Source organism: Ambystoma mexicanum, chromosome 7p (genome assembly GCF_040938575.1).
Source record: "Ambystoma mexicanum isolate Mex_15411 chromosome 7p, UKY_AmexF1_1, whole genome shotgun sequence".
NCBI lineage: Eukaryota > Metazoa > Chordata > Amphibia > Caudata > Ambystomatidae > Ambystoma > Ambystoma mexicanum.
In genome coordinates, this window is record NC_090939.1 from 227,220,204 (window position 1) to 227,247,878 (window position 27,675).

Sequence of the window (27,675 nt, forward strand, 5' to 3'; positions counted from 1 at the left end):
CAAGAGAATCCTCATATTGCCTGTTTCCAAGAATCCTTTCAGTCTCAAACCATTTTCTGCTTGCTGAATTGCACTCTGTTGGCCCCCCTTGGAACATGCTTGATCAACTTGTTGCTGACTCGACCCCGCGTAAAGTACCTTGAAGTCTGGCACAGCACTGCCGTGCCTGAGAACAAGAGTAACAAGTATCTGTAGTGGTTCTGTGCCCCTGACATAGCCTTTTAGGGCCCTGGTGACATAAGACTACATTCTTTACCTTTTTAGAGGATCTACTTGAATTTGAACATTGCTGTAAAAGGCAATTACATGTGGAGCACTCTCTTCATAACCAGAGTGCCCCTTTTATTCAAACGTGTGCCCCTTGTGTGTATTCCTTTGCATGAGTGGGTTGTTCATATTTTTATTAGTTGTTTTCCTTTTTAGTTTCATTAAAGTCTCCTATTTCTAATAGAACCTTGATTGGGCATTTCATTGATTTTGATACCCACAGTACTATTGTTGTTTTGGATGCTTCCATGCTGGCTCACACACCTTCTGAAGAGTATAGCCTAGCCGCAGCCCGTGCTACCGTAGGAGGCCAAGGACATATAGCATTCATGTTGTGCCTGTTTCACGTTTGTGATGGTGTCGCTCTCATTCACCCACAACAGTTTTTTCGAAGTAATTATTTTGGGCAGAATTACTTTGAAAAACGAATCGAAATATTTTGGGGAATAAGAGTTTACAAGGAGTGGGTAGGGGGTTGGGGTAGGTTTTATAATATATAGGGGTTGGGAGGGGCCCCCAAATATCAAAAACAACAATTTCAGTGGGTTTTTTTCAGGGACATTGATATCACTGCTGGTTTAGTAGTAGTGTGGAGCTGAGTAAGAGTGTAGAAACCATTACTCATCCCTGTACTCCTGCAGAGCAGGAGTCATTTTATCACAGCTCCAGAAGGGAATAGGATGGGGAAACTGAGGCAATCATTGCTCCATCCTAGGAAAGCATATTTCTTGACTAGCCATAGACTCCCCCAGTATAATAAGGGCATAGTTTGGTGTCGCCAATGCGCTGCGAAATTAAAGAAGTGCAGTAAAAGTGTAGTCTATTCTTGCGCAGGAGGTGGCGATACAGTATTGAATGCTGATCTTTTTTTTATAGCTGCGTTCAGGCTCAGGGTTTATGGAATGCGGTCCTTGGCAATCTGGAGCGAATTAGGGGTAAGGAATCGGTACCCGCCTTGGAGAATATGATGTTTGGGATCCAGTGCAAATGTTCTTGTTTCGTGAAGACCTGTCAGCACCACTACTGGTGGCTAGAGGTTGGAAATTGTAGACCCACCTGAATTGACACAATGGCCCAATGAATGTTTGGCACAGTGGTGTATGGAGAAAAGAGTTATGGTGCGACAGGGGCGGGGCAGACGATTTTCATGAATTGGGGCCCGCTGAAAAATGTCCTAGAAGTATAAATTGAAACTTAAAAGGTATAATTGAGCGCTATGACTGAAATTAGTTCATCCATCACTATACTACCTTTTCTCACAGTCCTAGGGGGAAGTTAAGGTTTATAACTGTGTTTAGTTGTGATTTGTTTTAATGATGGTGTGAATTAGGAAAGTTAAGCACGCTTTTGATATGGAACGTTTTTTTAGGGATATTTACGAACTTTTAGTATACATATTTAATAATTCTTCAGAATCGAAAGAATTGTAAGAATTGACTCGTTATGTGTAGCCTTGGTACTTTAAATGCATAATGAAATTATAAAATGAAACATTAAAAATATGCTAAAATCACTGAAAGTCAGTAGCACTGAAAACATTGACACTATTCTAATTGCAGACAAATTTGGCTATATGAGCAAAGCACGGGCCAATATCTTCAGGGAAAATGGAGAGGTAACAGAGAATTAGTAAATGGCAGCAGTGCACAGTCTAAATTCCAAGTAACATATGATTAGCGCCAGCCATTGTAACCAGGGCCTCATCACTTGCGGTATTACCGCTGGGGCTATTAGCATGACTTCCAAACCCCCCAGCGCTGTTAGCGCCGGATCACGGGTTTGGCGGAACAGTAAGTCCCCATTCCCCATTGGGCCCATTCGGGAACTCCCCCTTCCTAATTGGGCCCAATGGGAAATTTTCAGCGCTATTACCGCTGGCGATATTAGCACAACGGTAATAGCATCGGAAATCAGCAAAATTGCAGCGGATTTGCCCCCAGCTCATAACTGGGGGTAAATCCTGCCAAACCCGTGATTTGGCAGACCCTCAAATGCGGCGTTAATGGTGTTACCGCCACATTTAAGTGTTACCGCCAAACTCGTGATGAGGCAGTAAATAACTGTACTAAACAGGCTCTTCATCACAGATATACCTTAGGCCTAAGAAGCTTATCCCAGAGGGAAGATGCAGTGCCATCGAGACTGTGTAATACTGTGCATGCCAAGATTACCATTAGTGGGGTGTCAACGGAGTGGCCTGGGGTGGCACGTGCTGCCCCTGGAGTCTGACTGGCCACCCCAGGTGCCACCCCATTATCCTAAACTATGATCATTATCTGGCAGGACTTTAATTTGAACTGTATGAGGAGTAAACAACCTTTCGTTGATATGGGTAGTGGAGACAAATAGTAAATTAATGCTATTCAGAGTGTGTGTGTGTGCACTCGCACTTCATGCCATCCGTGCACGAGTCAGTGCCCCACTTGGGCCACCCCATTCAAAAGAGCCTGGACACGCCACTGATCAGAAGTAGGATTTTTCTCTGCGCTGGACACGCCACTGATCATCAGTAGCATTACTCTCTGCGCTGGACATGCCACCGATCATCAGTAGCATTACTCTCCACGCTGGACACGCCACCGATCATCAGTAGCATTACTCTCCACGTTGGAAATGCCACCGATCAGCAGTAGCATTACTCTCCGCGCTGGACGCGCCACCGATCAGCAATAGCATATTCCCCGCGCTGGACACGCCACCGATCAGCAGTAGCATTATTCCCCCCGCTGGACACGCCACCGATCAGCAGTAGCATTACTCTCTGCGCTGGACATGCCACCGATCATCAGTAGCATTACTCTCCGCGCTGGACATGCCACCGATCAGCAGTAGCATTACTTTCCATGCTGGACACGCCACTGATCAGCAGTAGCATTACTCTCCGCGCTGGACACGCCACCGATCAGCAATAGCATTACTCTTCATGCTGGACACGCCACTGATCAGCAGTAGCATTACTCTCCGCGCTGGACACGCCACCGATCATCAGTAGCATTACTCTCCATGCTGGACACGCCACTGATCAGCAGTAGCATTACTCTCCGCGCTGGACACGCCACCGATCAGCAATAGCATATTCCCCACGCTGGACCTGCCACCGATCAGCAGTAGCATTATTCCCTCCGCTGGACACGTCACCGATCAGCAGTAGCATTACTCTCCGTGCTGGACACGCCACTGATCAGCAGTAGCATTACTCTCCAGGCTGGACACGCCACCGATCAGCAGTAGCATATTCCCCATGCTGGACACGCCACCGATCAGCAGTAGCATTATTCCCTCCGCTGGACACGCCACTGATCAGCAGTAGCATTACTCTCCACGCTGGACACGCCACCGATCAGCAGTAGCATTACTCTCCACGCTGGACACGCCACCGATCAGCAGTAGCATTACTCTCCACGCTGGACACGCCACCGATCAGCAGTAGCATTACTCTCCATGCTGGGCACGCCACCGATCGCAGTAGCATTACTCTCCACGCTCCTTTACTGAGCGAGAAGAGTGGTAGCACATTATGTTTGGAACATGAAAGGTTACCATACTCAGCGCGACCAATGGAGACTGTGAGTTTTTAGATTAAAAAAAGGACACACCTGGACATTGTACGTTTTGCTTATGTTTCAAATGTGTGCAATGTGTCTCTTTTGTTCATCCGCATAAAAGACGACGACGAAAGTGTCTTGAATAAACTGGGGAGCTTGAAACATGTATCCCTCCCCCACCCCCCAACACATCACCATCTCGACTCCCAACCCACGTCGACGGAGTAGAGATCGAGAGAACGAGCAATCCCAATGCTCTTTTTCTGCAAAGCCCAGTGTGAAAAATGATTTTCGGGCGTGCGCTAAACACCATTACTCGTGACAGATGGAAGGGAGACTTCAAGACTTCGCTTTAATGAAGTGGAAATAAATACCCTCTCCATGTGAACCCCTGTTTCCTGCTGATTTGGAAACAGTCGAATACATTTATTAAGCGTCATGAATTCGCTTTTCTCTTTGGTCTCAATGCCGCTCGTATTCATACCAACACATACGAGTGCGCATTCAAGTGCACAAATACACGCGCACGCGCACACGCAACCGTATTTTTGTACGTTTTCGACATGGAATTGTCAATAATGGAGTCTCGATGAGATACTCATTTCTATTGGATAATAATAATAAATAATGCATGTAAATATAACACATTATTATAGTGAGGTCATTCTTTGGTAAGACCATTGCTTGAAGCTTACGCTTCTTCAACCCTTATGACCAGGTGCTAAATTACATAAATTGCACCCGTGACGGGCACGTTTTGCACAAGTCTTGGGCAATTTTGACCTGCCATCTGCACAGATTGACTGATGCAAAATGTTTTTGACCCACTCAGTCACTGCAAATGTCGTTGCAATATGTCCCTATACGGTGCAACATTGCCTGGTACTGGTGCAAAATATGGAACACAGCCACATTAATTGTGATGGACAACTTTACACCAACATTTAAACTTATCAACACGTGCAAGTTAGTCAGTGAAAATATTGGTACGAAATCCCACAGAACCAGTGAGAAATTGCAGGTACTGGTGCTAAATTGGCCCTATCAGTGTCATTTATGCAATTTGGCTCAAATAGGATGATTGAATGTCAAAAGTAGAAAACCACGGCCATTACGAATATCATGAATGGGACTGCAATTAAGGGCAATTGAATCAATAGAGAGAGCTCCCCCAGAGACCTTGCTAGTGGGGAACTGGGGGGGAGGGTGGGCTATAGCCCCAGCTCTTTTGGTTGTAGCCCCGTATAGAAGCTACCAGGCTACACCCAAAAGACTAGCTAGCCCTGAGTGCAGATAGTCCTGACATTTGTGTAGCCCCGGATCTTTTCCAGACCTAGCAACACCCTTGTACTCCCCCTATACATTAACTCCGGTTGTGTGAGCAATAATAATAATAACCGTATTAGCACCATCTGCCCTCTGCTCTTTACAGAACTATTTCTGGTCAAGCTGCAAAGATCAGAAGTTGACTCGTTTTCAAAAATAATGTAGCTTTGCCTAACTATGTTCCTATTACCCAGGACCAGCTATTGAATCACCCACGGCTTACATTATTCTCCCTTAACAGTCTCTCTTTCTTGTACTTTGGTTTGGTCAAAACCCTTTTGATGGTGGTGAAGAGGGATAGGGAAGTTTGCCCCCTCCTTCCCCTCCTATAAGATACACGACACAGAAGAAGGCCAGGAGATAGCGTAATTGCCCATACTATTTTGGACCAATTCCCAGTGCTCCCATGGTTGACAAGCATGTCGAGAGGTACCACCTCAGCCAGCCGTACATGCCAGGTGCGGTACAAATGTACCCCAAAGTGGATGAGGAGCCCCTGGCTGCAACCAAAGACACCTCAATTGACAGTAGCGATTAAAGCGCTAAGAAGCCATGTTGCTGATGTCGTTAGGGACACCACGAATTAGCAGCGTTAGACATGAAGCACACGTGCCATCCGCACTTTGGGACATAAACACACACTCAAATACATGAAGAACACAAGCGTACAGTTCTATAGATAGAGGACAGATGCATATACAAACTGTCATTGCTTTTATTATTTTTGCCATTAGGTAAACGCAGCAATGCAGAAACCGAAAGAAGTAAGAGATCCTGTGTAAAGCTTGCAGATTTTTGCATGCAAAAACCTTATGGAATTGCAGGAGCACCTATGGGACCTGACAGAACCAAGTGTGACTAACCTATGGAAATGTAGAATAGCATGAACACTGTAGAAACCGCATTATGGTTTAGGAAAATACAGCACGCCACAGGCCTCTCAGTAAGAGCTGAATTGAGCTGAATTCAGACTGAACAGAGAGCGGAACCTGTGAGAAAAGATACGCTGCCAAGGCCACAAGATACGGATGACATTCCATTCCCTGAATGACATACCACCAGCTGCAATAAATGTGAATAATTCTTCATAATTCAGAGCTGCACAGCTCCAAATTGTCATCTCCGAACACGTGACCCGGCCTCAAAGGACGGCGACCAGTGCTGGGAAACAGAGCCGCTCTCACTCCGGCAAAGAGAAGCTAGCAAAAAAAGATGCTACAATGGGAACAAGTGTTGCACTGAGCAAAAGAGCACTCTCATAGAGTAAGGTGGTACACATAAGTTACAATGCAGACACATAGTCATTCTTAGTACCTTGAAAAGGTACACTAAGAGCGGAGAACCTTTGCGGATCCCAGGCCTGGGGAAGTTTGCTCTGGCCAATTACAGTTTAGTATCCTAGGGGTGGGTAGCAATGGGCAAGAACCAATGGTAAGACACTCACACTGCAACATTGTTATAGATAGTGATTTGGGGATGAACCAGGCCAGCCACCTGACATGCAAGAGCCAGTAGACTAACATGTATAGTGTCCACTATAGGTGAACTATTACTCAGTACTCAATCCAGTGGTCTGGTAGGTTTTCTGGAGAAGGGCCCAGGTTGTAGCGTCATTCTTACATCATTTGGGTACAAAGCTGGCCTGCGAGCTAGGAGATGTTGAGACGTCCATGGATTTCTTCTGTCCCTGTACTGATCCTTGTTGGTTTTGGCTGTAATACACCGCAGTTTGATTTTGCCGTTTGGCTGAGTCCTCCGTTTGTCCTGTGGAAGGGGTTGGGCCTCCCAAGAGTCAGCAAACTCCTAGTGGCCCTCTGGCATACCTGGGAGTTTGTCCCAACAAGTTGGTAGCAGAGGTATTGTTGGCTGCGCCAGCCCGGGACCAGGTCATCTCCTTGGGCGCTGAACCTGAGAGACTGCGGGACCCTTGCATATTTCTGATATGAAAATGCGTGCCCGTTTACAGGTCGTCAGGAGCCCCTTGTGAATTATCCTGCCCGAAGTCAGTGAGTTGTCCAGGCAGACCAAGACGGGGAGGTGAGCGCTTTGACGGGGAGCCGGCATCCAAGCAGTGCCAGCACACCATGGAACGTAAGTATTGACTCAGTCTAACGGCCACTGTGGCTGTGAGGGAGGGTATTGAGTATTGTGGAGTATTGTTTAGTATTGTAGAGTATTGTTGAAGTATTGTTGAGTAGTGTTATAGTGAGTAGGGACAGGAACGGAGGTAGAAGCCCCTTATCTCTATGTTTAGGGCACATTCGTTCTTAAAGGTAAAAGGTTCTGGTGAATAACCTAGACTATTGACTTGAGGACTTGGATGACAAAAGTTATGTAACCTGTGGGTTGTGCATTTTAGCTCGGGTCAGAGATGATGGTATCCCCGTGAGGGTTAGCAAGGGAGCTAGCTTAGATTGCGGAAGGTGAGTCGACTAGTTAAGTCTCCTGGAGCGAGGCGTTTCAAACGTTAGGCGACGCAGCAGGTTTTGTTCAATCACAAGAGAATATTGGTATACTCTGCCTGGAGTACAGGAAGACAGGTCTGGGGTTATTGTGTGGGTTTGGGAGTAACAGGCTATTACAGTGTGCAAGCGATATTTGATTTACCTATGTAGTCCTGGTAGTTTGGTGATATCACCCTTAGGTTTGCACATAGGACACAGAGAGCATGAGACGGTGAGGAGCTAGTTTTGGAAACTTGGGATTGGCAGACGAGGTGAACTAGTGGCGGTGCCTGGAAGGCGCATGCGCAAGAATGTGGGTGTGCGTGAGGAGGCAGCGATTGGTGAGGGGGGATGCGTGGAGCACGCCTGATAAGTTGTAGAGCCAGAGAGGCTTGTAGAAACTGGAAAGCATTATCATTGCATTGTGCTTTTCTCCCTAAACAGCGGATTATCGAAACCCTCCACTTGAGGTCAGGTTAAAGGTACTGAGATGTATCAAGGCAACAGTGGGGGGACTACACACCTTCAGCACCTGTGTAAGACACTTCCACCTTACAAGGAAAAGAGATGCAAATATAGCATAGAATGGTCCAAAAGTACAGAGGGTAAATTAACCAAACCATGGCCACCTTGTGGACATTTCTTCAACGGTGTTCAGCAATCACCATTGACACACCTAGAGGGTGCCTATAAGGGTAAGAAATTGATGAAAGCATGGCCATATTCGAGTTGTGGTGCATGTTTCAAGAGGGAGAGTGGGATGCCGCGAGGCGTCAGTGGATGCTAAGCCAGCAGGAGGTGAAGGACCAAATGACCCATCCCTCCGCACCTCCACCTGTCCCTCCAAGTGTAGCATCCGATGATACAGATGATGAACAGGGGATGTATCCAATGAGGGCACTAAGAGCAGCAGAAAAGTATTCAAATCCAACATGTGAGCCACCACCATATACAAAGGAGGAGAAGCCGAGAAGGCACAGGGAAGACAGCTAGTGATTCAGGGGCAAGCAGTGAGGCGCAGCAGCACACGAAGGAGGAGTTCAAGGGCATAAGCGCAAATGAATGGATAGCAGCACAGTAATTTTTAAAGCTTCAAAGGAAAACGAATGGAGAGGCGGAAGGGGCGACTGAGGCGATAGAAAGCCTGAAGAGAGACAGCGACACAGCAGATTGGGCAGAACTAATGGATGAAGAGGATAGAAGGGAGAAGGACACGGATGTGAGACTAGAGTGTGAGGGCAGAGAGAGAAGGAGAGAGAAGAAACTAGAGCGGGAAGACCGGGAATGAAGAAGGGAGGAAGAGAAAGAGCACTTGGAAAGGGAGTGGGAAGAAAGAATAGAGAGAGATCTCAAAGAAAGAAGGAGAGCGGAAAGGGAGATGAGGGAGAAAAGGGAGAGGGAACTGGAGAAGGCAGATAGATGGACAGAAATAGCAGAGCAAGAAAAACGCAAGTTAGCAGAGCGGGAACAGAGGAAGTCGCAGTTGGCCAAATTGGTGAGGGAACGAGCACGCAGGTAGGAGGACAAGCGAGCAATAAGGGCGGTGAAGACACAGGCAGCACTGGATAGGGAAAGGAATAGATGTGAGGAGGACAGACGGACAGAATCAGACAGCACAAACTCTTGGGGCACAAGCGTAAATGAAGGAAGTGGAGCAGGCCTAGGGGTCTGGGCTGGAGGAAGCAGGGGTGACTTGAGAGACATCGATCTCAGCGTGAAACCCACCACAGATTTGACCTCGATGAGACTGAGTTTTGCAGACAGTACACAGGTCTGAAAATGAGGACAAATACTATGGGTACAGGAAGACATGGAAAAAGTGCCAAACATCTTATGGACCACAAGTCTACATGACATGGGCCTATTGAAAGGAGTAGGGGTAGTGAAAAGGAAGCTTAAACCAGGAGCTATTTTGCCACATGCAAAACTGTACCCTATGTCCAGGGAAGTGGATGAGGGGATTTTCAAAACCATATTCACTTTAATGAAACAAGACAATCTAGTACCATCATATTCTCCATGCAATACGGCTGTTTATCCTGTCAAAAAATCAAAAGGGTTGGTCATATAGATTTATCCAGAACCTCACCGTCTGAACTACATAGTCGAAGCAGAGTTTCCTTTAGTTCTTAACCATGCAACAATATTGTGCATTATTCCGTCAACAGCCAGGTATTTTACAGTTGTCGATTTGAAAAATGCATTTTCCCCAATTCCCCTACACGAAGACTCACAGGCTTTGACTTTCTTTTCATATAGACCGAATCGCCTGAAACATACTTTTTTGTCCCAGGGGTACTGTGAGTCCCCATTCTATTTTTAAGCAGATTAAGGCTATTAGACATTTCATGACCTTATATCACAAAGATGCCAAATATTCTGTCTGGGAGCATCTGGAGCTATATGAACAGATGATGAACTCTTTTAACATCAAAAATAGCCAGAATTGCATATGGACTATGCCAAGTGGATGTTCTCTCCGGAGAACTGCAGCTTCTTTGCTGGGCTGGAAGACCAGAACCATTCAAGGTGGTCCACCTATAAAGCGGCCATCTTGAAGCACTTTTCCACACACAGAAACACCCAGGAGGCCCGCAAGGTGACCTACAATCTGCAGTGTGGAGAAGATCGGGCCCCAAGAGAATTTGTGCAGGAGCTAAAACGCGCCTTTGCGCAAACTACCAGGCGGGTGCACATGAATAGTAGGGAATTTATAACCACCTATTTTCATGGGCTCCCAAAATATATAATGACACAGCTGGTAAGCAATTTCTATGACAACAGGACCCTGGACTGGGCAATAGAGCAGTCTACCCAGATCTATGAGGTCCAAAAACCTGCAGAAAGCAAAAACCAAACAAAAAACCCCAAACCAACCAACACCCCCGCTGCTGCTAAGGTGGCAGAGGTGAAGGTTGCCCCCATTTTTGACCTAGAAATGGGGGGGCATAAAATGACACCTTCCCAAAACCCACTCGTCAGAGGCAAAGAAGGCCTTCAATCAGCAGCAGGTGGTAGTCATGTAGGAAACCCCACCAATGTGACCTCTAACTCTGCTAATTATATAGAGGTCACATTGTCAGGTCTAAGGGCAACAGACCTATCTTGGGGTACGAGAGGACTCCCCCAGCCCAAGGGGGGGAGGAGTCCAATCAGGTGAGTACTGCCCCAGGGAACTTCCCTCTTAACTCCACTCAGGAATACTGTCCAAAATCCCACAGTGTCGGAGTCCAAAATAAAGAAGTTAACCACCCAGATTGCCCAAAATGCCCATTACCTTTTCCCATTGGAGGAGAAAGAAGGTAGATTCTACGCCCCCGTCCAATTGGAAGGGCAATGTGCATTTTTAGCCCTGGTGGACACCGGATCCCAAGCCACTCTTCTTTCTAAAAAGACCTTTGAGTAGCTAAATTCTGGAAGGGGGAGAGATACCAGATCGCCCTCACCCCACTTCCTGGACAACTCCAGAACTTTGACGGGAATGAAATTCTAGTCGAGGGGACTGCAGATCTGGAAATTAAAATTGGGCGACACAAGGCAAAGCACCCGGTTATAGTTGTGACTCTAGAGGGGACCTCCTGCCTATTAGGGAATGACATCCTTTGCAGGTTGTTTCCCCTAATAGACTGTGTGAACAAGGTCCTCTGGACTCAGGATAACTGGCCAACAAAATTAAAACAAAGCAGCAACTATGTCAGTTTAAATGGCACATGGTTGAACAAAAATCTGATCAAATTGAGTTTAATTTCCAAAATAATGAAACAGCTGACATTACAGTAATTGTTGTAGGACAGCAAACTGGTGATGGGAACTCCTCTCCATCCTTGAAAATCAACCTTCCTTCCAGTTTTAAGTGGCATTCCACACCGGAAAGAAATACTTTGAAACTGTATACCAATTCCCCATCTAAAGATCCAAATCCTATAGTCAAAAGTGATGAAAACCCAGTCCAAAGCCTGGCTGAGATTCAGAAGAAGGGTGAACAGCTGTGCCTCCCCATTCAGTTAAATGAGGAGAGGGAGTCTGTTCTCGCCACAGTTGGCTTGAATAGTGAAGAAAGCTTCATCAGTGAAGCGTTATTCAGGAAACTCCCAAAAGACCAGACCCTTCCCGCTGTTAAGTCAGTTTATCAGTGGGTATGGGGTCTGGAAATTTCCTGTTCCAAACATCTTCTGCTTAGCAGCTGTATGCTAAAAATGTCTATCCCTGGCAAAAGCATAGAGCATAATTGTTGGGTTGTGCAAGGTGTTCCCTCTGCCTTTTACTTAGGCAGTAACATCCTCAACCGACTCAAAATTAATTTGGATCCCAGTAATTGCCAAGCCCGGTGCTAACGGGAGGGTAAACCCCAGGGCTCTGGTAATCCTAAAGGAAGTAATGGCAGTGCTGGGTCTGTTGAGCCCATATGGGGCGAGATGGAACATAGACTCCCCGAGAATGGCTGCATTTATTTTCTTCATGTGCGCCAAAGAGAAGAATTCAAAGGCAGCCTGGCTCAGCGCTGCATTGCTGTGATTTGCAAAAACTTAAAACTGCTGAGGAAAGTGTTCTGTGTTTAAAATGACCTTGCACTGGTGCTATTTCCATCTTTAAACATTACACAGTTTGGTTCCAGTAAAACACAGCCATGCCCATCTATATTCAGGCTGAACATCATCAAATGAGGGCCATTCCTCACTGAACTGCATTGTTGTGTCAAGTAAAATCTGTGAAGAGCAGAGAAATTCATTTCAGTCTGCACGGCCAGCGTTCACTTTTGTAACAAATGAACACATGCAAGCTCTTCAAAAGAAGCTCTCTCTCTTTCTTTGCTTGGTGTCAGTTTCAAGGAACCCATTTCTTGAGCATATCCCTGTGTAAAGAAATTGAACTGGGCTATGAAAGCTTTCAGAAAACAAAATGAGAGGAAAACTGTATTTTGTTAAATGAACGTAAAATAAAATGAACCAGTTTTACTTTGCTTTGCAAAGAAATTAAATGACATTATGGAAGCTAACTGGGAAAGAATACTGCCAAATGCTGAGAAACAAAACTGTACATTTGGGGAAGAAAAGCTGCAAAAATATAGGTATATATTACTCTGTGTATTTTATTTTTCTTCACAAAAAGAACTTCAACAGCCTAACTGAGGCAAGCATTCCTGTTAGACCAGTTTGGCTTAAAGGCCAAATGTCGCACCTCCCTGTGATTTGATGCTGCCAGGGCAGGGACCCTGTTCTTTGAGCTGACAGTTGTGATAATTACAGGGTGCCTCAGACTGCATGTCAGAGATGCTCCCAAGAACAATGGGGGATTCCAACCCATGTGTTTGCCTCAGAAGTGTGAAATCCTCTGCTTTCAAACTGAAGGACCTCAAAGGAGAAGCCATGGCAACCTCTGGGCCAAGTTGACAAGGAAAAGACATTTGGCTGGGGGATTGGAAAGACTGCCCACTTTTGGGAACAAAGCAAGCCCATTTGATTTAACAGACTTTTTACATTAAAACATTTATTTCAGTAATCTGAATAAGCAGCAATGTGAAATTATGATGGTTTTTAATGCAATTTTTGTATCAGCAAGATGAGACTATTTGGGTCTTCCTAGCATGTGGGGGATGCGAACAGAATTAAAGAGGCATTTCTGAGGAAAGCGTACATGACACAGATGTAAAATTTCATAGAAATATGCCCGACATTGATATACTTTTGTGTAGCCATTTGTTGAATTTTAGGTGAAATGTTTTCCATAGAAATGGCAAAAGATTGCCAGAAGGACAAAACAGAATCACCCAGCCTTGGGTTTTGGATGGCATATTTCTTGTAAAATATGGGGTCTGCCTATCTGATTTTCATGAGGATAACAATTGCAAATATGAAGGTTTTGTTTCATAACTGATTTTGGCAAAAGTAACTGTGGTGTAACAAAGCACATCGTAAAACACACACCCTAAAACTGATGTCACTTCCCTGGTTCCTTACCGCTTGCAAGGTGGCGGCGACATCCAGAGCCTGACCTATCCTACCTTAGAGGTATGTCCAGGTTATTTCTTCCCACATAGTAAAAATCGTCTGATGTCATCCTGCTTATAATGTTGTAACTGTTAATAACTGTTAATGCTATTGACAACAATTGGTAATCTGAACTAATCAGGTGTCGAAAAATTAAAAAGCACTAACCTGGTCCGGCAGCAGAGATGAAAGCAGCAAGTGCAGTGAGCAAGGACCTCCCTGAGGATCCCGCTTCCCCCCACCGGAAATGAACGACCAGCGAGGGAGAAGCACGAAACCCAGGGAAACCCTCTGGGGAAAAAACACTGGGCGATGTAGATGAGCGAACTTCTTCAATGGATGGAACTTCGTCGGGCGGTTATTCACAGGAATAATGGATCATCACTTCTACAGAGCAACGGAAAGACAGGTAAGTATCAAAAAGGAGGCAAGTCGGGTATCAGAAAAAGAGAGGAAGGGGTTTTGTTCTTACTATGGACTCCTAATGGGGTGTGGCTTTGAACAAGCGAGCGGGTTTGACTCACTGTGAATGTCGGTCCGTAGTCTTGGACCGGAAGATTCGGTAGATCCCTAGAAGACGAACAGGAATTAGTACCAGAAGAGGAAAGGAAGCTAATGATCAGTAAGGAAGGGGGACTCACTTTCTCAAGAAGGACGTGATTCCTACTACTCGTAGATCGCCAGACTGAGAGGTAAGGATCGAGGGAGATGAAGTGATTCAGAAGCAATGGGCGGTTCGGGGGTCTCGTGGAAAAAGTAATTTGCAGAGGATTTCTAAGGAGAAAATTGGAAGGAAAGGGAATGAGGACAGAATAACCTGAATGATTCAGAGATTCAGGCAAAGCTCTAGATGCGAACTTACGGAGTGCCACATAACACAGTAGCAACGCTTCGAGCTGAGCGTCTTTGGTCCTTTAATGGAATCACGTGACACATTGACAACATCCGCGGAAAGACTGAGGAAAATAGACAGCCACTACGCCATGGTCCAGAGCCGCGGCTAACCTTAATGTATCTCGTTGTATCGATCAACACAACCTCCTTCTCTGTAAAAAGGACCAACATCGGAAGGGTGTAACAGTATGCCCCCTCCTCATGGGTGGAGAGAACCCGGCTTCCCTGGGTGGAGACGGAAGAATCATCTCACCAGGTGGGGAGCATGGACTCCAGAGGCAGGGTCCCAAGCTCTTTCAGCCATGGAATAACCCTTAAAATCTACGAGAAATTGAAGTCGGCCTCTATGATAACGAGAGTCACAAATGTTGGCCACTTCATACTCAATTCTAGTAGCAGTTACCACCGGAGGGGGTAAGGCCTTGGTAGACCGTTGAAACCTGTCTTTCACAGTTAATTTTATCTGGGAAAGATGAAAGACTGGGTGGATACGTGACCTGGAAGGAGGCAAGGCTAAGCGGACAGCAGCAGATCCTACCCAGGATAACACCTTGAATGGACCAAAAAACCTGGGAGATAGTTTGGAAGGAACCAGATGTTTTGGGAGAAATCATGAGGACAACCAGACGCTGTCCCCCACATTTAAAGCTGGCACCACCCGACAATGTTTGTCAGCATATTGTTTGGCTCGGTCTTGTGCTGTTTGTAGAGCTAAGCGGGCATACCGATGTCCAGCCTGGATGTCGGCTTTGAGACTGTCCACCCCGGGAGAACCTGAGGGAGGTGGAGACACTGTAGGGATGAAAGAAGGATTATACCCATAGGAACAATGAAAGGGACTAGTCTTGAGAGTTGAATGTCTGGCGTTGTTGTAAGCATATTCTGCTAATGGTAATAGATCCAACCAATTATCTTGTGCTGCAGACACAAAGCAGCGTAGATAGCCTTCCACGGTCTGATTGAGGCGTTCAGTCTGCCCATTGGTTTGGGGATGATATCCTGAACTATGAGCCCTATTGATTCCCAGAACATGGCAAACCCTTTTCCAATATTGAGATGTGTATTGGGGCTCTCTGTCTGATACGATAGTATCGGGAAGACCGTGTCGGGAAAACACTTCTGAGATGAATACTTTGGCCATCTGGGCTGCCCCTGGCATCTTAAGTAAAGGGGTGAAATGAGCTAACTTCGTGAAGAAGTCTATGGTAACCATAATGGTGGTGTATTGAGATGAAGGTGGAAGGTCCACAATAAAGTCTGTAGAAATTATTTGCCAGGGTCTTTCAGGTATAGGCATACGTGCCAGTAGACCAAACGGGAGAGCTTGCATAGTTTTGGATTGAATACACGTACTACAAGCACTTACATAGTCTCGTACATCCGATTGGATATTGGGCCACCAGAAATGTCGTCTGACAAGATCGAGGGTGGTCTGAATACCTCGATGTCCGTCAGCTCGGGAGTCATGACACATCCAGAGCACTTCCAGTTGGAGAGATGGAGAAGGAACTAACACTTGTTCGGCCTGGAAGTACAAATCTTGATGCTTTGTGAGGCTATGAGTTGAAACAAGATCCTCGCACAAATGTTGTTGCTGGAAAGTTTCCTGTTTGAGAAGTTGAAGAAAGTCAGTGATTACTGCAACAAACTTCGCCTTAGGGAACATCTTTTCCCAGCAGAATCTGGAGGTACGCGGATTCTTGCGAGATAGAGCATCTGCTCGTTGATTTTGGTTTCCTGGTAGGAAAGTGAATTCGATCCGGTACGGCAAAAAGAAATTAGCCCACCGTGCCTGTCTACTGTTGGTAGTTTGAGCTTGTTGAAGGACTTTAAGATTCTGATGGTCTGTACGGACTTCCACTGAAAAGGGGGAGCCTAATAATAGATGCCTCCATTCTTCAAAAGCCTTTTTAATAGCTAATAATTCCTTTTCAAGTACAGAATAATGTTCTTCTGAGGAATTAAATGTTTTTGACAGATAGGCCACGGGTCTTTCCTCCCCTTGATCTGACTTTTGCAGTAGTACCGCTCCTAGCGCATGATGAGAGGCGTCTGTTTCGACAATAAAAGGTCGGGACTGGTCGGGAGTGATTAATATCGAAGCGGAGGTAAAGAAATGTTTCAAAGTCTCGAAAGCTTGTTGAGCTAGTGGATCCCACGAGAATGATATCCCTTTCTTTAATAGTCGGGTAATAGGTAGAATTGTCTCTGAGTAGCAGGGAATAAACTTACGATGAAAGTTTGCAAATCCCAGAAATCTTTGGACTTCTTTGATGGTAGTCGGGGATGGCCAGTCTAAGACTGCAGAAACCTTCTTGGGGTCCATGGAAATGCCATGAGCAGATAAGATGAATCCAAGGTAAGTAATTTGAGGTTGGTGAAACTCACATTTTTCTTCCCTGCAGTATAATTGGTTGGCCTGTGACTGATCTAGGACGGTGTTGACATGATGGATGTGGTCATCTTTATTCGCAGAGAATATCAAAATGTCATCTAGATAAATGATGACACTGTGAAGGAGGAGGTCGGCAAAGAGGTGATCCATAAATCGTTGGACGCCTGCGGGCGTATTTACTAGACCGAAAGGCATTACCTGGTATTGGAAATGGCCGAAGGGAGTCCAAAAGGCAGTCTTCCACTCGTCACCAGGTGCAATTCTGATTAGGTTATAAGCCAATCTAAGATCTAATTTGGTGTACAGGGCAGCTCCACGAACTGCTTCAAGAATATCCTTGATCAAGGGCATGGGATATTTATTCGAGATAGTGATCTTATTGAGTCCTCTGTAATCAATGCAGTGTCTCAGTTCTTCCGAGTCCTTCTTAGGTATAAAAAACAGAGAGGCTCCCGCAGGAGATTTATATTCCGTTATTAGGCCAGTCTGAAGATTAGCTTGGAGATAGTCTTTAAGGGCTGTCTTTTCTCGTTGGGAAAATACGTACATCCGTCCAAATGGTATAGGTTTGTCTGGGAGAAGATCTATATGACAGTCGTCCCTCCGGTGTGGAGTTAATGTAGGAAATTGAGGAGTGGAAAAGACTCTGTGATAATGCTGGTGACATTCTGGGATCATTCCTAGCTGGCCAATGGAACACACCTCGGGAATGTCAGATTTCTCCGAAGGAATCTGAATGCCTACAGAATTTTGAGATAGACAGTGGGAAACGCAATATTCAGAGCCTAAAAAAAGAGTACCTGCCTTCCAGTTTATAAAAGGGTTATGAGTACGTAACCACGGAAGGCCCAGTATTACCAGGAAATGGGCGGTTCTTATCAAATCGAAGACCAATGTTTCTTTATGAGAAGCAATCAAACATGTCACCGGTTTAGTTTGTTCTCGAATGGGTCCTGAACTTAAGAGACTCCTGTCAACCCCATGAATGGGAGTTGTGCAAGACTTAGAAATTCTAGCTATCTCATATTTAGCTGCCCATTGATCGTCCAAGAAATTTCCAGCTGCTCCAAAATCAAGTAATGCAGGAATCCCTTGCAGTACCTTATCCGGTAATATGATGGTTAAGGAAAGAACTATCATAGATTGATGGGTAGATGGGTCAAGTGAAGAACCAAGTCTATGAGGGGAACCCTGATTCTGGTCGGGCAGTCACGTAAAATATGGGAGGAAGATCCACAGTACATACACAGACCTAACGACTTCCGACGTTCTCTTTCTGCAACTGAGATGGGACCCCTAAAGGATCCTATCTGCATGGGTTCTTCAACAGGAGTTTGTTTACTTGAGACTGGAAGAGGGTCTAGATGTGAACAAAGCCTTTTGCTCTTCTTTTTCACTTAATAACGCTCTTGAAGACGATAGTCTATCTGCATGGTAAGGGTTGCCATCTCTGCCAAATTGGCTGGTCGTGGAACCTTAGAGACCTCATCTTTAAGATCCTCCGCAAGGCCCCGTCGAAAGAGGGTCAGTAATCCATCATCGGGCTACCCTGTTTCAGAGGACAATTGTTTAAATTGGGTAGTATATGCCATGAGGTCCTTATTGCCCTCTCTAAGGACCAAGAGTTTCTCCTGCGTAGTTACAGAAATCTCTTGCCGGCTGAAAATGGTTTTTAGGCTATTGGTGAATGCTGGATAAAATTCTAAAATGGCGTTACCTGAGGTGACCAATGGGGTAGCCCAAGCAAGGGCAGGTCCCGATAAATGAGAAATTAGAACGCCCACCTTGTCCTTATCTGAAGGGAAGAACTGGGATTTAAAAGTAAACTGAACAGTGCAGCTGTCCAAGAATTCTTTTAGTTTATGTGGATCCCCGTCACACATGCCTATGGGCAAGGCTACAGAGGGGTCTCCGAAAATGCTCGGGCAACCTGTCGTCTCAACTGGGCATTATCCTGTTTAAGGGTCTGCAGTTCCAAAGACATGGATTGCATTGCTGCCATTAGCTGTTGCATTTGCTGCTCCATGCCAATGCCGTCCGACCAGGAACTTTTTTCCTTTAGTGGCGTCGCTAACTGTTGTAACTGTTAATAACTGTTAATGCTATTGACAACAATTGGTAATCTGAACTAATCAGATGTCGAAAATTAATAAGCATTAACCTGGTCCAGCAGCAGAGTCGAGAGCAGCAAGTGCAGTGCGCAAGGACCTCCCAGAGGATCCTGCTTCCCCCCACCAGAAATGAACGACCAGCGAGGGAGAAGCACGAACCCCAGGGAAACCCTCTGGGGGAAAAAACCCTGGGTGATGTAGATGAGCGAACTTCATCAATGGATGGAACTCCGTTGTGCGGTTATTCACAGGAATAATGGATCATCACTTCTACAGAGAAACGGAAAGACAGGTAAGTATCAAAAAGGAGGCAAGTCGGGTGTCAGAAAAAGAGAAGAAGGGGTTTTGTTCTTATTATGGACTCCTAATGGTGTGTGGCTTTGAACAAGAGAGCGGGTTCGACTCGCCGTGAATGTCGGTCCATAGTCTTGGACCGGAAGATTCGGTAGATCCCTAGAAGACGAACAGGAATTAGTACCAGAAGAGGAAAGGAACTAATGATCAGTAAGGAAGGGGACACTCACTTTCTCTAGAAGGACGTGATTCCTACTACTCGTAGATCACGAGACTGAGGGGTAAGGATCGAGGGAGATGATGTGATTCAGAAGCAATGGGCGGTTCGGGGCTCTCGTGGAAAAAGTAATTTGCAGAGGATTTCTAAGGAGAAAATTGGAAGGAAAAGGAATGAGGACAGAATACCATGAACGATTCAGAGATTCAGGCAAAGCCCTAGATGCGAACTTACGGAGTGCCACACAACACAGTAGCGACGCTTCGAGCTGAGCATCTTCGGTCCTTTAATGGAATCACGTGACCCACTGACAACGTCCGCGGAAAGCGTGAGGAAACTAGACAGCCGCTACTCCCATGGTCCAGAGCCGCGGCCATCTTTAATGTATCTTATTGTATCGATAGACACAACCTCCTTCTCTGTAAAAAGGACCAACATCGGAAGGGTGTAACATATAAAAGGAGGAGGCATAGGGAGAGTCAGGACATTCAAAAATCCGAAATTCCGAATTCAGGACATTCAAAAATTCAAAATTCAAAATTCAGGGCATTCAACATCCATAGAACCAGACATTCCACATTCACCCTGCAAGAATCCAGACTCCAGAGCCAGGCCAGAGGTAGCTGATCCAGATCCAGGCAGAACCTCCTATCCAGGCAGAACCACTTATCCAGAATTAAACCCTACAAAAATCCCAATAATTCAGGGAGAAAGGAGGAAAGGCTGCGGACCCCTTTGTGAGAATCCAGTGACCAGACCTGTCTTTGCCCAGCTGATGCTCCCTGCTGTCCACTGTGACCAGGCCCCCGTTGCCCCACTGTTCCCTTAAAGGAGAGCCCAGCCACTGTGCAGTGACCAGATCCTTGTCCCACTGTCTAGAGACCTGGTTAGCTGTCCAAACTACCCAATTTAAGTGCATTTTGTAAGTATTACATTCCCCAGTAACCAAAAAGCTGCATACACTGTTCCGTTACCTTGTATTCTGTCCAAGCCTATAAAAATCCTACAAGTACCCGAGTAAGTTCTTAAATTGACAGAATCCTGTTTGCATCCTGTCCTTAAAAGAATCTGTGCTAGTCTCCATGTGTTAGTGCAATTCTTTCCAAATCATTTTAGTCTGTTGTGTAAGTCTTTAGTACTATTTTGAATTAATTAACGAATTTCCTATAGAGATGAACGCAGCGTGAATAGGTTAACCTTGCAAATTAACATCATTGCGTACCGTGTCTTTATTTAACTATCTAGCCACTAAAATATAGTTGCAGTAGAACCAATAATTTTGCTAACAAAACGCAGTTTGCCCGTGAAAGTATTTCCCTTTTAAAATCTGATTTTACTTTCCAATAAATAATCCAATACTGCCCCCCATCAAGAGTCACCCTTTCACTTTAGTATGATACCTGTTATGTGCCTTGGTACCTCATCAGTAAAACAGATTTTCGATTATGTCTGTTTAGCTCATTTCTTAAGCTGTTTGCCTGTTTTAAACCTATGAAAACTAAGAAATTGCAATTTTGCCACGTGTGATTCTTGCTGCACTGTTTTTCCTTCCCAAAGTCAATTTTCTCACCTGTATGCATGTTGTTTAGTACATTGCCTGGTAGCTTGTAGGTTTTCATGCTTCTTCAGTACAGCCACACAAATTCCTGTCTCATTCATTCAACCACACATGTAAAATAACTATTCAATGAATTCCAAGTGCTATTTTGCTCATTTTCAAGAGTTTTGAATCCGATTTAGGCCTCCCATTCAGGGGTGGTAGGTCAGATTTCTAATCTGATTTGTGCTTCTTACATCTGACTCATTGCTACTCCTCTCCACCCACACACTACTTGGTTAACAGGGGCCTGGGGGAATGTTGCAGGGGGAATGTATAACAGTTGTCCCATTTAAAAGTATTACCAAAGGTGATCTGGTTTTCATTCATATTTGCATTACTGTGTCTGATGTCAGAAAGTTAAATTAAGTGTATCCTATCATTTTGCTGTGTAATTATCACCCCACTGGTGATTGCTGCCCTATATTGAATCTGTTTGATTTGTAGTTGAATTTAGAAATAAATAAATAAATATTTCATTATTACACATCTGCCTGATTCAGTGTCCATTGCGACACGAGGTGTACGTAAAGGGGGGTGTGAGACAGGTTGGCTGCGTTCTCAAAACAGAATCTGAATTTAATAAACTTGAAATCGTTTTTATTGTGCCCCACATCCCTGGCCAGAAGAAAGAGTCCTGGTCTGGAGTGTGCTGTGTCTTTAAATCTGTGACAATAACAATCCCATTAAAATCCCACTCATATCCCAAATTGCCAGTATTCTCTGTTCACCCTTTCCCTAGAAGAATCTGTGTTAGTCTATATCTGTTTGCATATTTCTTTTCTATTTATTTCCGTTATCTGTGTAAGTACTTAGTATCATTTGAATTAAATTACTTAATTCCCCTATGAGGAGGTACGTAGTGCAAGCTGGTTAACATTTGAAATTAACCCCCTTGAGCACAGTGTCTTTCCTTAAGAATATAGTCATTAAAATATAGCATCCATAGAACCTTTCATTGTACAACCAAAACAGAATTTGCCCGTGTATTTTGCTTTTCTTTAAAAATCCGATTTGCATTTCCTTTAGAAAAACCTATGCTATCATCCTATAAAGAGTCATCCCTTCCCCTCAGTATCCTATCTGTTCTGCATCTTTGTTTCCCATTCCAAAAACCGGTGTCTGATTTTGACTGCTAAGCCCATTTTCATAGCTATTTGCTTGTTTAAAGCCTGTGTAAAATAAGGAATTGCAATCCTGCCGCGTGTGATTTCTGCTGCATTGTTTTCCTTCGCAAAATCAATTTTCTCACCACTGTTCACGTTGCTTTAGTGCCCCACTCAGTAGCCTGTAGCTTCCTTGTCTCTTTAGTGCAGCCACACGAATGTCTGTCCTAGCTATCCCACTGCAAGTGTAAACTGATCGATAAGTAACAGTAAAATTCGAGTATGCCATTTTGCTCATTTTGGGGTTTTCATTTTTCGTTTTTGGCCTCCCATTCTGGGGTGGTGGGTTGAATTTAAAAAGCGATTTTTCACTCTTCTTTCTGACTCATTGCCACTGTTTTCCATCCACACAGAGTTCAGTCAGCAGGTGTTTGGCAGAAGTGTTGCAGAAGGAGTGCTTAACCTATGTGCCATCTGTGATTGTGAAGAAAAGTGATTTTGTTTCCATTTCTATTAAAGGTGTAGGTATCGTATGTTAAAAGCTGAATTAACGGCATTATAAGACTTTGCATTTGTATTGCTACACCGTAGTGGCTGCTGCCCTGAATTTTGTTTTGCTCTGATTTTTCATTTGAATTCTAAAAATAAATAAATATTTCATTGATACACACTGGGCTGGTTCATGGTCCATTGCGACACAGGGTATTTGTTAAGGTGGGTGTGAGATGGATTGGGTGCCTCCTCAAGAAAGAATCCAGGGTTCAAAATAGTAAAAAGGGCATGTTTTATTGTGCGCCACCTTTAGTGTCAGTGGAAGAAGTCCCTGGCTGGAGTGTGCTGTGTCATAACATCTGTCACAGTTTACACCAACAATCAATAAAAAATTTACAATTATTAACAACTGAACAAATACAATAATATAGCGTTATAAACTGGATAATGACCCACCACTATTAACCTTGGGCCATTGGTTGGGAAAGGGTCATCATCCCAAGTGATAATGACCCCTCCCTAGGTCTGTAAGTCTATTAGCAGACAGTGGCAGTAGCAATACATGTTTTGGTGAACAAGTGAAAATGTTACACTAATAGTGAGTTAAGTAAATAGATAAACTCAGTAAATGAAATGTCTTTTTATTTTTCAGTGTTTAGATAATAAGGTTGCAGAGGGTCTCCCAGGATCCGCCTTGTTTTTTTGCATATTTCAAGTAACTTTGGGTCTCACCCTAAGTTACTAGTGGGATTCAGACGTGGACCCCTTGCTCACTATTCTCAGAGAGGCACAGCTCCACCCTACTGAGGAGGTCCAACCAGACCAAAACACATGTCTGGGGTTGCTGTTGGTACTCTTGTTCAGAGGAGAATTGCCTAGCATTTCGGTGCTGGACTGCCCCAGGGCAGGACAAAGACTGATATGCTTTGGATATTTCTCCTATGTGAAAGATAGTTAGTTAAAGAATCTGGGTAAGGCCGTTGCAACCAGGAATAATGTCTAGCAGAGGGACTCCCAGGACTCCCCTTGTTTTTTTGCATGTTTCAAGTAACTTTGGGTCTCACCCTAAATTGCTGGGGGAATCCAGACGTGGACCCCTTGCTCACTATTCTTAGAGAGACACAGCTCCACCCTACTGATGAGGTCCAACCAGACTGAAACACATGTCTGGGGTTGCTGTTAGTACTCTTGTTTAGAGGAGAATTGCCTAGCATTTCGATGCTGGACTGCCCCAGGGCAGGACAAAGACTGATAAGCTTTGGATATTTCTCCTCTGTGAAAGATGGTGAGTCAAAGAATCTGGGTAATGCCCTTGTAACCAGGAATAATGTCTGGCAGAAGGACTGCCAGGACCTCCCTTTTTTTTTATAACAAGGTTGTCTTCATAAATTAAGAATTTTAATAGCAAACTTAATTAAAATGGAGTGGGTTTAACACAAGCATGCATTAGGTGATCATGTGCCATGGAAAAGTAAACAGTTTATCTATAAGAAAGTGAAAGGTATGTCCATCTTTTAGCTTTTTCTCTGAGTAATTAAATAGGATGTTGCAGTGAAAAAAAGTTCCTCTCAGAAAAGGAGAGTCTTGTTGAAATAAACCTTGTTTGGAAATTACATTGTGATTTTCATGTTTGCTTCAGAAGTCAGAATGCTAAGAATCCAGCCAATGCCAGTAGATATTGGCTGCACTCAGAACATTCTGATTGGTTGAGAGGAGGTCAATATGGATCTCTATGTGCTAATTAGCTGAAATAGCCTACATGTGTTCTACTTCAGTGAGGTAGAATTAACCATTTTCTTTGTTTTAAAATGTTCATTTTTCTCTTAGTATATATAGTATTCACGCGTTACCATAACTGTATTTATTATAAGACTCAAGGCAAGCATAGCCTTAGGGTGAGGTTTTTGATAATGTAATCTAGCAGTGCAGTGCTAAGTGAGCACAATTGAATCTGACCTTACTGTGCTTACTGGGAGTAATAGAATCTGACACTGCTGTGTTAACTGGCATAATGGAATCTGGCATGGCTATCCTTTCCATAACTGAACTTGGCACAGGTATGCCTAGTTCCCATATTCTTGCAATGTTGTGAATACCTGGACTTTGGATCGCAGTGGGGCGAGGACCTGGAGCGTGGATGGTAATACCCGGTAAAGGCGTGGGTACATCTGATTTCTAAAACAAAACCTGGTAATGGTGTAAGCATTTAGGATTTTGACAGCAATACCTGGCATATTCAGACAGCCAGCAACAACATACTGGAGCCCGGGAAAATGCCCGCGAAATTTCACGCCGCGGCCCAGCCCCGCAATAGGTCTGACTCGCCTGCCAGCCCCTCCCCTCCTGTTTTAAATGGAGTGGGAGGCGGACGCCAGGCAAAGCCATCGGGAGAAGGCCAAGGGAAAAGGCCTTCCCCCTCTCTGCAGCTCTCCGCTGCTCGGAGCTGCTAGCTGCAGGAATCCATGCTTGCGCCCGCAGAAACAGCCTCTCCACAGAGGCGTAGTCAGGATTGTCTAACAAGCGGGGCCTGAAGCCGATATAGTTGGGCCCACCGCAGTGACTATGACATCTGTAAATGCCCACACAGTGCTGCTGAGTGGGCATTTATACATTTTGGGTGGGCCTTGCTCTCTCAGGCCCTACCCTGTCTACGCCTCTTCCTCTCCATGGCCCCCATGGCGCTCCCACCTGAGCTCAGCAGGAGAAATGAACTTCTCTCGCTGCGAACTGGCACACGGAACCCGACCGCCTATCAGCCTAGTCCTGCATTAAGGAACGTTTGCTTGCGATCGAGATATGCTGTACTAAGCCGCTTTCAATGCTGCGCATGTGTACTCACCAGCCACCTCACTGCAAGGCCCTGCTGGGCCCTGCTGGGCTGCACAACACAGCCCACAGTCAGCCTATATCCATCCCCATCTCCAGTGCTGTTTGCCATCAAGCCAGTTGAGCAGATCGAACCTGCAAGGCACGTTCTTTGTCATCCTACCGTGCAGATCCACCGTCCCATGAGACCTTAAATGCCCAGCTCATGGAGCTTCTTACCGATGCACTCTCTGCAGCACAACATGTAAGTTCAACATGCACAAAACAAGATGTTCTTCCTGCTCACTCTGATTTGCTATGCAATGTTGATGCCCCCTCTGCCCTGCTGGTCAAAGGTGCCCCCACTGCTGTGTTATGCAATGATGATGCCCCCACTGCAGTGTTATACAATGTTGATGCCCCCTCCACCCTGCTGGTCAAAGGTGCCCCCACTGCTGTGTTATGCCCCCTCTGCCCTGCTGGTTAAAGGTGCCCCCACTGCTGTGTTATGCAATGATGATGCCCACCACTGCTGTGTTATGCAATGTTGTTGACCCCTTGGCTGTTGTTGACCCCTCTGCCCTGCTGGTCAAAGGTTCCCCCACTGCTGTGTTATGCAATGACGACATTCTTTTTATCTCTGAGACCTGGCTACAAGACACCTCCAGACCCGCACTCTCGCTCGCCATCCCTTCTGGTTACACCATATTTAGGCAGGACCGGATAGGCCAAAGGGGGGGAGGTGTGGCTATCATAGCCAAGGATATCCTAGACATCATAAGAATTCAGGGTGAACTAGGGCACAACGCCGAACACCTCCTCATCAAACGAAAAACGTCTCCCAATTCCACCATTGCCTTTCACCTTGTGTATCGCCCACCAGGCCCTCCCACCGACTTCCAAGAAACCCTCATCCATTCTGTCCCATAACCTAAAAAAACTCACCAAAGTGGTAGTACTGGGTGACTTCAACTTAGGGCTCAACGACCCCCTAGACTCCAATGCCACTTCCCTACAAAAAGGACTAACCACCTTAGGGTTTGTCCAAGCCATCACCAAGCCTACCCACACTAAAGGTCGGACCCTTGACTGGGTTGCGCAACACAACTGCCCCATTCTCCATTCTACCATATCACCCATCCCTTGGTCAGACCACTCCTGTATTTACTTTCACATCGACATCTCTACAGAGCCTTCAAAACCCACCTTCTTGCTCCCCGCTGCACTATCTAGGAGCTCCAGGAAACTAACGAAAGATACCCTCCTTCCGTACTTACAGGTTCCAGCCCTGCAACCACCATTTGCCAACGATCCTGCAATATTAGCCAACACCTTCAACCATATCATAACCACTGCAGTAGACACTATTGCTCCCTTGACAGCCAAAAAAGCTAAGAAAACGAAGCACTCCAATGCTTGGTTCTCCCAAGCACTCATGGATCTTAGAACAAAAAAAAGGGCTTCACTTGTCACATGGAGAAGAAACCCTACTGAACTGAACAAAGCCGCCTTCAAGTCCATTGCGAGAGAATACAAAATTGCTATCACACAGGCCAAAGCTGAATCCTACAACACAAGAATTAATAATGCAGATTCCGGGACTAAAGAAATCTTCGCTATCTTTAGGGAACTTGAATCCCCCTCAACCCCACCACCCAGGATTGCCAAAGACGAGGCCTGGTTTAACCAAATTCAAAGAGCTATGCTTGACAAACTCGACTCTCTGCACACCAAAATCCTAGCCCACCAGAAAGCTAGCTCCTCCTTACTAGCAGCCCAAACGGCACACCCTACACTGGACATACTCAACCAGGTACCCAAATTTGACTTCTCTCCCATGAGCGAATTGGAAGTCATCGCCCTCATTAAGTCTGTTAAGCCTTCTAACTGTAAGGAAGACGCCTGCCCAGCTCACATCATTAAAGATTGTGCGCCAGCCATCGCCCCCTTTGTGACTGCTTTCATCAACTCCTCCTTCCAATCATCCACTGTACCCAGCTCCCTGAAAGAAGCGTGGGTCCGACCTCTACTAAAGAAAACATCTATTGACCCGCTGATACCTGGCAACTACAGACCCATTACTACGGTCCCTTCCTCTTAAAAATCTTGGACAAAGCAGCCTATCTGCAAATTCAGAAATTCATTGAGGACAACCACCTTCTTGGCCTACGCCAATCTGGATTTCGACCTCGTCA